This window comes from Dipodomys spectabilis, unplaced genomic scaffold, assembly GCF_019054845.1.
Source record: "Dipodomys spectabilis isolate Male_0828 unplaced genomic scaffold, ASM1905484v1 ptg000620l, whole genome shotgun sequence".
Taxonomy (NCBI): domain Eukaryota; kingdom Metazoa; phylum Chordata; class Mammalia; order Rodentia; family Heteromyidae; genus Dipodomys; species Dipodomys spectabilis.
The window spans coordinates 893,235-905,696 of NW_024871297.1; the positions used below are offsets into that span (position 1 = coordinate 893,235).

A 12,462-nucleotide genomic window follows, 5' to 3' on the forward strand; every position below is an offset into this window, starting at 1 on the left:
AGGTGTTGGGTGAAATATTTGGTAGATGTCTGTTAAATCTAGTTGATTTATGCAGTTGTTTAGATCTGCGGTTTCTCTGTTGAGTTTTTGCCGAGTTGATCATCTAGTGAGGAAAGTGATGTGTTAAACTCCACAACAATTAATGTCTCTGGATCTATGTGGGATTTGAGGGAAAGTAATGATTCTTCGATAAATTTGGGTGTTCCATTGTTTGGCGAATAGATATTTAGAATTTCAATATCCTCCTGAACGAGAGATCCATTAATTGATATGTAGCGACCTTCTTTATCTCTTCTTACTAATTTTAATTTGAAATCAATTTTATCTGACATTAGGATTACAAATCCCACCTGTTTATGGAGGCCATTTGCTTGGTAGATTTTGTTCTACCCTTTCACATTGAAAATGTGTTTGTTTTTATGGGCAAGATGTGACTCCTAAAGGCAGCAGATACAAGAATCGTGCTTTTTAATCCAGCTAGACAGTGCATGTTTCTTAATTGGAGAGTTAAGTCCGTTAATGTTAAGAGATAAGACAGAGAGGTATTTGGGAGTTCCTGCCATTTTATCCACTTTCTTGGGGGCTGTGGCAACTGGGTTCTTCCTATGGTTCTTGGATTCTCAGTTTGGGTGCAGTTTCTTGGCCTCTATTGTGGTCTTGTTGGTTTTCTATGTGTAGGACATCTTTAAGAATCTTTTGTAGGGCTGCTTACGTAGAGACATATTGTTTCAATTTTTCTTTGCTATGGAAGGTATTTAGTTGACCTTCGGTTATGAAGGAAAATAGAGTTGGGTACATTATTCTTGGATGATAGTTGTTTTTTTTTTTTTTAGGCCATGGCATATATCATTCCAGTCTCTTCTTGCTTTGATTGTCTCTGGTGAGATACCTGAGGTGATTCTATTTGGTTTCCCTTTATAGGTGATGGATCTTTTCTCCTTGACAGATATAAGTATGTTTTCTTTGGTTTGAATTGATCTTGTGTGGATTATAATGTGCCGATAAGATGTCCTGCTCTGGTCTGGCCTATTTGGAGTTCTAAAAGCTTCTTGTATCTGAATAGGCCTATCTTTTTGCATGTTTGGGAAGTTCTCAGTTAGGATGGTGAGAAAAAAATTTCCTAGACCATTAACTTCTGTCTCTAGGTGCTCTTCTACACCCATTATCTTCAGATTAGGCCTTCTGATGGTGTTTTCGAAGTGTTGAATAGATCTATCATATTTCGTGGATTTTTCTTGGATGATTGGATGTTCTTTCTTTATAATATCTAGGCTGTCTTCAATCCCCGAGATTAGATCTTCTGCACGGTCTAACCTACTGTTAAGACTTTCTACTTTGTTTTTTATTTCTTTTCCTTCTAGTTGGTTGTCTTTGATGGCTTCAAATTCTTTGTTGGAGTTTTATTTTAGATCTTGTATGAACTTCTTTACTTCCTTAATTTGGTGTTCAGTGTTTATTCTCAAATCACCTAGTTGATTGGTTATAGTTTCATTGGTCTCCCATTCCTTCTGTTGGTTTGCATTCAGCATTCCCTTTGTGGACTCTCTGAGTTCTTTCAGCTCTCGGTTTATGGATTCCATGATTTCCTTTAGTGATCTTTGTGCATTCTCATCCTGGTATCTCAATTTCTGCATTACTCTTTGATTAGCTTCCTCACATCACTCGATTCCTGTTGCTCTATTTGAGTATTTTTAGCCTGCTCACGCCATTCCTGACTTTCTCTTTGTCTGTTCCCGGCCAGCTCCCCCAATTCCTTTCTATCTCTTTGACTGGTCTCAGCCTTCTAATGCCATTCCTTTATTTCTCTTTGAGTGTTCTCAAGCTGTTCACGCAATTCTTGTATGAATCTTTGAGTATCTTCCTCATGCTCATGATAATCCTGTATTGAACTTTGGTTTGCCTCGTCTCTCTCTCTCTATCATGCTCATACAGAGTCCTTTGCAGGTTTTCAATCTTTCCATTTACAATGTTTACCAGTAGTATTTCTAGAGCTTTTTGGGAACTCTCCAATGGATTATTCATTATCTGTTCTGTACCCTGAGTATCATGAGTGGGAGTAGGATACCCGGACTTGCCATTTTTCTTGTGTTTTTCCGGCTTGCCCTGCCCATTTGTGATGAAAGTAACACCAGTTTTGTGCTAGAACACTATCTTAAGGTAAACATCAAACAAAGTCTGTAGTTGCACCGTTAAAAGTCTGAAGATACACTCTAGTTCAACAGATATATTTATTCAACATCAAACAACTATGTATTAATGGGCTACGAACCGCAAAGAAGAATTTGGCCAACCAGGAATTATCAGGTTTAGGGAGAGATATGGGCAAAAATAGGAATACAGGGATGTGGAAAGGCAGAGGGTGAGTTAACTTAACTAAGTCCTAATCTCAAAACAGGAAATAGGTTGAATAGAATGATAGTAGAGCAAGAGGAAAAAAAGAAAAAAGAAAGTAAAAATGAGACAAGAAAAAAATAGAAGTACAAATATTAAAAATTAAAAAACACTTAAAAACTTAAAAATTATGCAAAATACAAACCTAATATTCAGAAAAGAACTTGTAGAGGATAAGATAAGCCTAGGGACAGAAAGGAGACATGAAAAACAAAAATAGAAATGCTTAAAATATTATATAGATATAAAGAAGTAGTACTTGTATTAAGGAATTTAAGTCTAAAAGGTTTTGATCTGAGTAACAAATTTCTGGATTAAGTGTATACACATGGGTGATAAGGTCTAATAATCGACTATGAGTATATCTGAGGATGAGCAGAATAGCAATTAAGTAATGTAAAAAAGAACAAAAGAGAAGAAAAGGTGAAAAGAATGAGAAGGAAAGAAAAAAAAGGATTAAAAAGTCAGTAGAACTAAACAAAAAAATTTATAAAAAGAGAAAAGAAAAAAACAAGAAAAAAAGCACAAACACTTATACCTCAAAAATAAAAATTATAAGAGGAAGAAAAAATTTTAATAGAAAACAAATTATTTTTAAAAATGTTAAAAATTAAAAATAAAAAAAATTTTGGAAATTTTTTTTATAAAAAACTAAAAAATAGTTCTTTGATTTTTTTGGGAGGATGGGAAGATCTTTATCTCCCTTGTGTCCATAACCAGTCTCTAGTTGGAGTCTCTTGTCTGTTTGTGGTGTTTGATTTTCCTGTGGCTTGGTTGGTTTCTTAAGTCAGTTAGTTTGAGCAGGCAGAAAAATGTTCTGCTTTACCCAGGATTTTGTGATCCTCCTCCCATGCTGGTTCAATGGGAGGGAGATCTGCTGTGAGTATCACAAAAGTGGGAGATGGCTGTTTCCTCTAGTTTTGAGATGCTGTATTGAGGCTAGGTTCTGGATAGGGTTGAGGCCTTTCAGCAAATAGTAGCTTTTCACAGAGGGGCTAGCTTGTGAGACACTCACAGAGCCCAGCCTGGAGCCTTTCTCAGGGTTTAAGTTTACTGAATTTAAATTGATTGTCAAGCCTACTGTAGAGAGGGGCAGCTTCTGGCTCTGTTTATCCCGGGAGAAATCCTCTCCTAGGGCTGGCAGAGCTTGCTCCGCCCAGGCTGGATGACTTTTCGCTGGGTGGAGCGGAGTCTAGCAGGTCAGGTTAGGTTCCTGTGACCTGCTAAATGACTCTTGTTTTCTTCTAAGTCCTGAGTTGGAGCTAGCAGCTCAGCCAGGACTTTGTTAGTATCAAAGATGGAGATCTCTGGTAGTGGGGGGTGGGTAGCCTTCCCTCCTTTGCTCCCTGAGAAGGAATGAAGATGTCAGGCTTCTACTCACACCGAGTCTTGGTTCCTGGGTTGTCCCTTGTCTGCGAACTGCAGGATAAAGAGGTCTGCTTCTTGTCAGTTCTTGCTGGGGTTGAGTAGAATCTGCTCACCCGCCACCAAATTCACTTACATTCTTTTATTCTATTTCATTTACTTTCCTAAAAACTGGATTTTCATAAAATGATTCATAAAAAAGCCTATATACCCACTTACATCTTCAGATCTTAACAATATTTATTTCAGAAATGTCTTCAGCTCTATAGTCAATGAACTGAAATAATACTAAAATATTCAAAGGCTTTTCAGAAATTGCAAGACTCTCTGGGTTGTTATTTATATTGGAAAAGATAATCGAAAAGCCCTATTTGTTAAAGTTGTGATAGTTACTCCCACAAAAGAGCCATTAGTGAAGATCCCATTGCATATACAAAACAACTTCAAATGCATCCACTATCTGGAGGTGACACATGCTTTTTGTTTGTTTGTTTTTGAAAGGTATATCTAACAAGCATATCCACAATACTGATTTTCAGTCAATATGATCGGATATTCAAACCTAATAAATACATGGTTGATTATCTTAGTGAGAATAGATATGATGTTATAAAGAAAGTTATTTTCAACAGAAATCCGGAAAGAGTTTATTTACCTTGTGTTTGACAGGAATAACTAGAGAGTAATAACTGTTTGGTCAAGTCAGTCAAACTCACTCCATGAGTATATCTTAAAAGTATAACCAATTTAAGAGGTCAAATACATATTTTGTGCTGACAGTCATCTTATAGCAATAACTTACTACCTAATTATATCTGTATCTTCTCACCTAACATATAGTAAGATCTGAAAGTGGTCACTTTTTATCTAACTTAATATTGTATATGCTTTGATCATGATGATGTAATTATTTGACAAATAAAATGTACAGAAGGGTGGCTCCACAGAAATAAAATGACAGAACACTGATAAATAATTACATTGCAACACAGTTAGCTCTTTTCAACATCACACTGTCCACATTGGCAAGCAACATTGCAAGAGCACACGCACACATATACACATACACACATGAGTGCACATGTACACATATATACTTGCATGCTAAATTCAGGGTTTTGTACAAAAAAGTACAAATAAAATATTAGTGATTAGGACAAACGTAAATTTGCCTTATTACAAAATAATACACAATCCAGTCACCATGGGTTTTACATTTTACTTGCCTTGCCACATGTGACCAATTAATTTATTTTAATTAATTCATTCGTTCATTTGTTTGGTGCTAATACTAGGCTTGAACTCAGGGCCTGGCTCTGTCCCAGAATTTGTTTTTTTTTTTTTTTTAGTTTTCTCAAGCCTAGAATTTTACTGCTTGTCCCACAGCTCCATTTCTAGCTTTTGCTGGTTACTTTCAAATCAGAATCTAATGGACTTTTTTTTGCTTGGTCTGGTTTCAAACCACAATCCTCAGATTTCATCTTTCTGATTAGCTAGGATAAACACATGAGCCACCAGTGTGGCTTCTAGTTTTTCCTCTAAAGCTATCTAATGCACATACTTAGATAGTAATTTAAAACTTAGAGTATAGAAGCAAGTTGTACAGTGATGATATTGTCCTGTCAGAAATTTAAGCTAGTAATTTTCTTCTTAAAACCATAAACAAAAATACCATGATATAATATAAGAGAACTCACTACTGAACATATGAGCTTTAAGAGCTTTCTAATAGATCCATTATTTGTTACCCAACATTAGAAAAAAACTGTATAATGCAGTAGTAAAATAGAAGTCCTTTGTAGGAATACTTAATTACCTTGTTTTTAAAGACACTTGTTTTCATCTAAAAAAGTAGGTCTGTCTATTGTCGTTATGTGATTTTGATGATGGAAGGTGCTTAATGAGAAGTCAAAGTGTATTACTAATCCTTTGCTATCAATTAAATCTCACCTTTTCTTCTTGGAACATATAATGATTAAAGCAATAGTTCAGAATCAGCAAGCAATAGTTCAGATTCACAGTTCCAGTGCAAGTGGATCACCAGCAATTAATCCTTGATACCATTTTCCACAAAGTTTTGTCCCAGATACAATCGGCCTGACTTCTCTAGCTGCTTTCCTAGCCTGGACCTATTCCTTCACTGTACAAGAAAAATTTGATTCGACTGATTTCAGTCAGATCTGTTGCTAGAATTATCAGGGATTTAGATCTTTGTCTGTAATTTGGTCAAATCTATGTCTCTTTATGTAGGTTATTAAAAATGTATTTACTAATTTCAAGTAAATACATAAATTCTATTTCTATCTCTTTTGAAAAATAAAATTGTTTGTTCTATAAATTGATCAGAGGCATGGATTTTGTGGCTAGATAGGTCATTGCACATGGGTCTCTCACTTCCTCTCTCCCTTTCATGGTTCTCATAGATAATATAACTGCTCCATAATTATCCTAATTTATTTTGCTTTTATATTTTTGGTTTCATCATTTCACTTTCTGCTCTGGCATTTCCCAAATCATTTACATATTTTCTCATTCCTAGAATAAGCTGCACATGAAGACACCACTGGTCCTCAATTTCAGTCTGTACCTTTGAATATGGAGGAAAACCTTTCCTCTGTTTCTATCAATTCCCTACTCTCCAGTTAGAATAATTTCGAATAGTAAAAATGGAAAAAGGGAAAAAAAACATAGTGAAAAAAACAGATGTAGAAAATTCACTGGATTTTTCTGACCAGTTCAACCAACGTGAACTATTGGGGAATACATGTGTACCTCATTCCCACTGGTACTCAATGTCTCTGGTTAGGCAATTCTGATGAAGACAAGGAACAAGATCAAAAAGTGAGGAATGGTATCATTTGCAAAAAAATATGGAGAAGTATTCAAGCAAATTTTTGTTTGGGCTGCTGAAAATAATTAGCTTACTACAGTACAGAGACTACTTTCCAAAAAGGACACTCATGTGAATACTAGGGATGATGATGAGTATACCTTTCTTCATCAGGAAGCCTACAGTGGACACTTAGATATTGTCCATGAGTTGGTGGCTCAAGGCAGATATTCATGCAATAACTGAATGGCTGGGCACCCCTGCACAGTGCTTATATGTGGAATAATACCAGAGTGGCTTCTCTCTTAGTTCATCATGATGCAGATACTAATGCTCAAACTAAAGTCCTCTTGACCCCCTTGCATCTTGCTGCTTGGAATAGAAAAAGCAAAGATATGCTGGATCTCATTCTATTGAAGCATTATGTCAAACCAGGTCTGAAGAACTTGGAAGGAAATGCATTTGATAATGCCAAAAGGATGAATATGTATCACTACCTCTTTGAATTTGTGGAAGGATGTAAAAATTGTTCTCCTAAATCTTAATGGTTCGGTTAAGTTTCTTAAATTTCAAAAATGCCAATCCATCTTTTGTCTGTACAAAATATTTTCACAATAAAAAGCAACGGCAATATCTTACTTTAAAAATTCATGGATTCGGGGCTGGGAAGGTGGCTCAGTGGTAGAGTGCTTGCCTTGCATGCATGAGGCCCTGAGTTCGATTCCTCAGCACCACATAAGCAGAAAAAGCTGGAAGTGATGCTGTGGCTCAAGAGGTAGAGCACTAGCCTTGAGCTGAAGAGCTGAGGGACAGTGCCCAGGCCCAGAGTTCAGGCACCATGACTGGCAAAAAAATAAATAAATAAATAAATAAAAATTCATGGATTCCATGGTATTCTCCAAGTGAATTGTCTGACTTTGATGTCAAAATGTATTCAAGATTTGTTTGTACACATCTATAATGATTTCTGCAGAGTTTGTGATTTTTTAAATCAGAAATCATTTTAACTTATGTGTTGAAATGAGTAGTACAGAAACTAAAATATTTCTTGTGCTTGTATGAAAAATTTATATTTTAAAATAATCGGTATTTTGTTTGTATAATGTCCATAATGTATTTCATTCGCTCCTTGATAAGATACTTTGAATTCTATATTGTTTTATAATATATAGGCTCATTATTAAATGTGTTATTTCAGATAGCATTCCATATAGAAACAGTTTAAGATTCCTTTTTTTCCTAAGTCCTTATAGTATTTTATTTCTTTGGGATAAAATGACAATGATATCTAATTTCAAAAGTTTTGTAAAGATTATGCTATGTAAAGGCCTTTCTAAGTTGAGGATTTAGTACACTGATGTCAAACTAACTTTCAGTTACTGTTACATTTGTATTTTTGTAATCAATATTTTAATAACTGATTTTCATTTCTTGCATCTGAAGAATGAAAAATATGGAATACTTCACAAATTTTCATATCATCCTTGTGCAAGTGCCATGTTAATCTCTATATTGTTGTAATTTGGGTAAACGTGCTGCTGAAGCATGTAGTATCCTATAAATTTAAGTATTTAATGATGCAGTCTTTATACAGGCATATATCCTTAGTTGACTGTTTGTAACTAGGAAACCTTATTGTTCCTAAAAATACTATTGATCTTACTTCGCTAAAATTCTATGTACATTGGAAAAAAACTTATATTGTTTGGTCGATTGCTCACATTTGCAAATTTTTTGTCAATGACTATTTTAAGTCTTTTTCATTTTAAATTTGATCATACTTGGAAGCCTTTTTAGCTAGGACCAAAGATGATGGCTTTTCAAGTACTTATTTATCTACTGAATTATCTTTGTGGAGCTAATGAATGCAAAGTAAGCCTTGCTTAAGAGCTACTTCTAAACTTCTGCAGCTTAAAAATTCCTAAATGAGGTCTTACTGGCAAAAATATCTAACTGACCCTTTACTCTTCTTCCATGTAGCAACAGACCAACCAGAATATCTTACCCTGACAGCATAGATTTTCTTATTGGAACAAAACTAATCTTGCTTAAAAGGGATCATAGAAAGATAAACAGTTAAGACAGAATCGTTTAGACTAGAAAGTATTTTATCAAAATATAATTGTTTTTTTTATACCTAACATTTCAAAAGAGGCTAAAGTCAAGAAGGTGAAAAAATTTTTCATAAGCATGATTACCTAATGTCCTGGCCAGTCTACCATCCATCCAGGCAGGAATTTACACTACTCCCTTTCATTCACCAAATATTTTCATAGTTACAAGAAAAGTCTATATGTTTCTCCCCCATATTAGGCCTTAAATTGGTAATGTTTTAATCACAGTGTTTCCTCTTGCCTCTAGGCTGTAAATCTACAAATGGTAAAGCTTTAGGTCCAACTCTACCAAACACTGAGGTAGAAATAATGGAATAATATTTTAAAACACAGTTGTCTTTGATACCCTAACTAAAACAGAACATTGCAAAACATGTGCCTTTTTCTTATATTATATATAGTTATGTATTTTATATTTGTACGTGCTGATATTTTATTTCACACTGTGAAACTTACTAGAATTAATTGATAATTTGACAAATAAATAGATACATATTACAATAAATACATTGGAATATAAATAATTAGGTTTAGAATATATATTAGAATTTGAAAAGTATCAATGCAATGTTTTCAGTATAAACTTGTGATATGTATTAAGTGTTCTTGGTCTTCAGAATTCACATTTTAAAAAGAAATTTTTGTTTTCCTCTAATCTGCTACTCTGTTTATTATTTTAACTCACCGGTTCCAAAATGTTTTTCTCCATATTTCTGAAGCATTCCTACTGATTATACCCAAATTTTGCTGACATGATGTCTAAAAGGTATTATTCTTCTGCAGGACACACGGGTCCTAGGATCCCAGGTCTCAGTTATCCGCATCATCAAGTAACAAGGGCAAGACTTCTCATCTAGGCCCATGCAACATGCCAACAGAAAGTAATTGAAAATCCATCTCAATTCCTTACGACACTGGAATTAGCAGTAAGCAATTGTGAAATGCAAGGCAACTTAAAATGAAATATGAGATCACAAAATCAGAAAAAGTACAGTAATTCAAACTTTCAATTTACAAATGACCAGTCCATATGAGTGAACAAGATCACAAATTATTTTTAATACCCTTCTTCTAATAATTACTGAAAGATTTCAGGCCAGCAAATATCCAACATAAGTAGGCCAAAAAAGGTATAAAAATGTTATCATTCACAAACAAATGATAACCTATATTTAATCTCCTGAAAACAGATTCCTTTGCAAATAATCTTTTAAAATCACATTCGCCAAAATAACAATTGACAAGTCGATGATAATTAGTGACATTACAAACTTTTCAAGCTTAGGGTGCAAGTTACAATAGAGTTGATTCATTTACCCAGCACTAATGCCAAACAGGTTCAACCATTCATTAAAGGGTAGAAATAGTACCACCCACCAATTGTGTTGTTCAGTAGGTGCCTTCCAGGAATTTGTTAAATAGTTCAACCTCCCATAATTCAAACTCAAACACTAGCTAATAAAGTAAGTTTCATCACTTAATAAGGTATATTTTAAAAAGTCACAAATAGTTGCCTTATCATATGTTGTTTTATGTTTTCCCTATCTGTCTAACATGGTAAGAAATATGACTTAAAGTCACGAATATGGGTACTCATCAGAGATATGACAAACATAAAATCTGTCTTGTATTTCTACCATATTCCTCTACAGTAGTAAATCGTAGTTTTCTTCTTTTTACAAAACTTATAGGAAGTAGAAAATATTTTCATGGCTTGGGTATGACTCATAGCACCCCGTTAAATGTGTAGGAGAGTTAGTCTGGTGAGTGAAGGAGAGCTGACCAGGCAGAAGTGATGTCCCTGCTTCCCCTAGAGCTCTAGAGAGAAATGACCAAGCCCCATAACCAAACATCCTCGGATTCAGAGGTGACCAGCCTTTCCGCTAAAGGCCATAGGAGCTCTCTGGCATGTCGCCATATCTGAACAGAGATTGAGCAACAGAATGCCGTAGAGAGTAGTTTCACTCACCAGAGAAGAGAAGTGGTGTGGACGTGGATGTGAAGGCCAGCAATGGTATTGATGAAAAGTCTCGCGTGGTGTCTCAAGGCAGTTTAGTTCACAGAAAAGGAGTGGTTAGGAAATTCTAACATTTCCAACTCAAAAACACCATGAGTCACAGCATCAAATGTAATATTAAATAGTTAGGCTTCATTCAGTAGCCTATGAAGAGAATACCACACACTATGAAGGCAGGAAAAGAAGTTTATTTACCGAACTGCTGCCCCACCATACATGGTGGAGAAGCAGGGCCAAAAGGAAAGGGGGGATAGCAATTTGTATTTCTGTAGAAATTCATCCACCTCTGCTAGGTTTTCCTTCCTTTGTGAGTAGAGTCTGGAATTATTTCCTTATGATTGTCTTGGATATTTGTTGTAATTTTTCCTGTGGTATCTCTGATAATATCGATTTGGGTCTCCTCTCTTATTTTGTTAGTTACTCTTGCCAGTGGTCTGTCAGTTTTATTGATTTTTTCTTAGAAACAGTTTTTGGTTTTATTAATTTTATTCATAATTTTCTCAATCTCTGTCTCATTAATTTCAGCTCTTATTTTGGCTATCTCTTTCTGTCTAGCAACTTGAGGTTCAATTTTTTTCTTGTTTCTGTAGCAGTTTTCGTTATATCATAAGATTGTTTACTTGGTCTCTGTTTTCTTGATATGTGCACTGAAAGCAATACATTTGTCCCTCAGGACTGCTTTTGCTGGGTCTCATAGGTTTCTTTGTGATGTTTCTTCATTTTCACTGAATTGTAAGAACTTTTTTATTCTTCTTTAACTTCTTTTGTGACCCAAGTATTGTTCAACTTAGTGCAGTTTAATTTCCACGTGTTTAAGTTTTTTCTACTTTATGTCTTGTTATTGAGAACTAGTTTGATTCCACTATGATCAGATAGAATACAGGTATTATGTCGATCCTCTTGTATTTACTTAAATTCCTTGTATGAACTAAGAAATGATCTATTGTAGAAAAAGTGAAGGGGTTGGCAAGAGTTAGACCCAGCTGGTGTGAATGACTGTAATTGTAACTACTCAGGAGGCTCAGATCTGTGTATTCAGGTTCAAAGCCAGACCAGGCATTAAAGTTCATGGGGCTTTTCTGGGGTTGTTCAGCACCACACCCTGCGTCATGTCTGGGGTTGTTCTCCACCTTTGCCACCATGGGCTCAGCTAGGATGCTTATGCAAGCCCGTATGGAGAGGCGCTCCACCCTACCACGAGTCAGGGGGTTAACCAGTGCTGCTACCTCAGGCTGGGCTAGGCTGCTTATGCGGGCCAGTATGGAGAGGCACAAACCGGCATGGGTCTGGAGTTGTTCACTGCAGCTGTCCCTGCCACAGTTATCACTGCCACCCTGGGCTGGTCTGGGCTATTCCTGTGGGCTAGTGCCAAGAGGCATTGTGCACAGAGTCTGGGTGGTTTGCCAATACTGCCAGCTGCTGCTGCTGTTCCAGGTTAGGCTAAGCTGTTTACACCAGCAGGACAGAGGTGCCACACTGCGTGTTTAGGGTCGTTCACCACTGCTGACAGCTGCTGCTGATCCTAACTGGGTTGGGCTTCTTGCACCAGCCAGGCAGAGGTGCCATGCCAGGGAGGTTGAGGGGAATCTTCATGCCGATTCTGTCTTCTGAGATTTCAGTTTGTATTCTCCGGGTTGGCACTGGACCTTGGGAGTCTTCTGTGAGCCTTGGGATGCTTGTGCGTGTGTGGTCCTCCGAGGGTCCAGAGCCAGGCCACTTAAGCAACCTGCACAAAGTTCCACCAC

At 36.1% G+C, this 12,462-nt stretch overlaps 1 pseudogene; it reads right to left on the bottom strand.

Moving 5' to 3' along the window:
* Positions 1–8,033: 8,033 nt before the first annotated feature.
* On the bottom strand, positions 8,034–8,133 carry LOC122101044 (annotated as a pseudogene).
* Between the last annotated feature and the right edge of the window lie 4,329 nt (positions 8,134–12,462).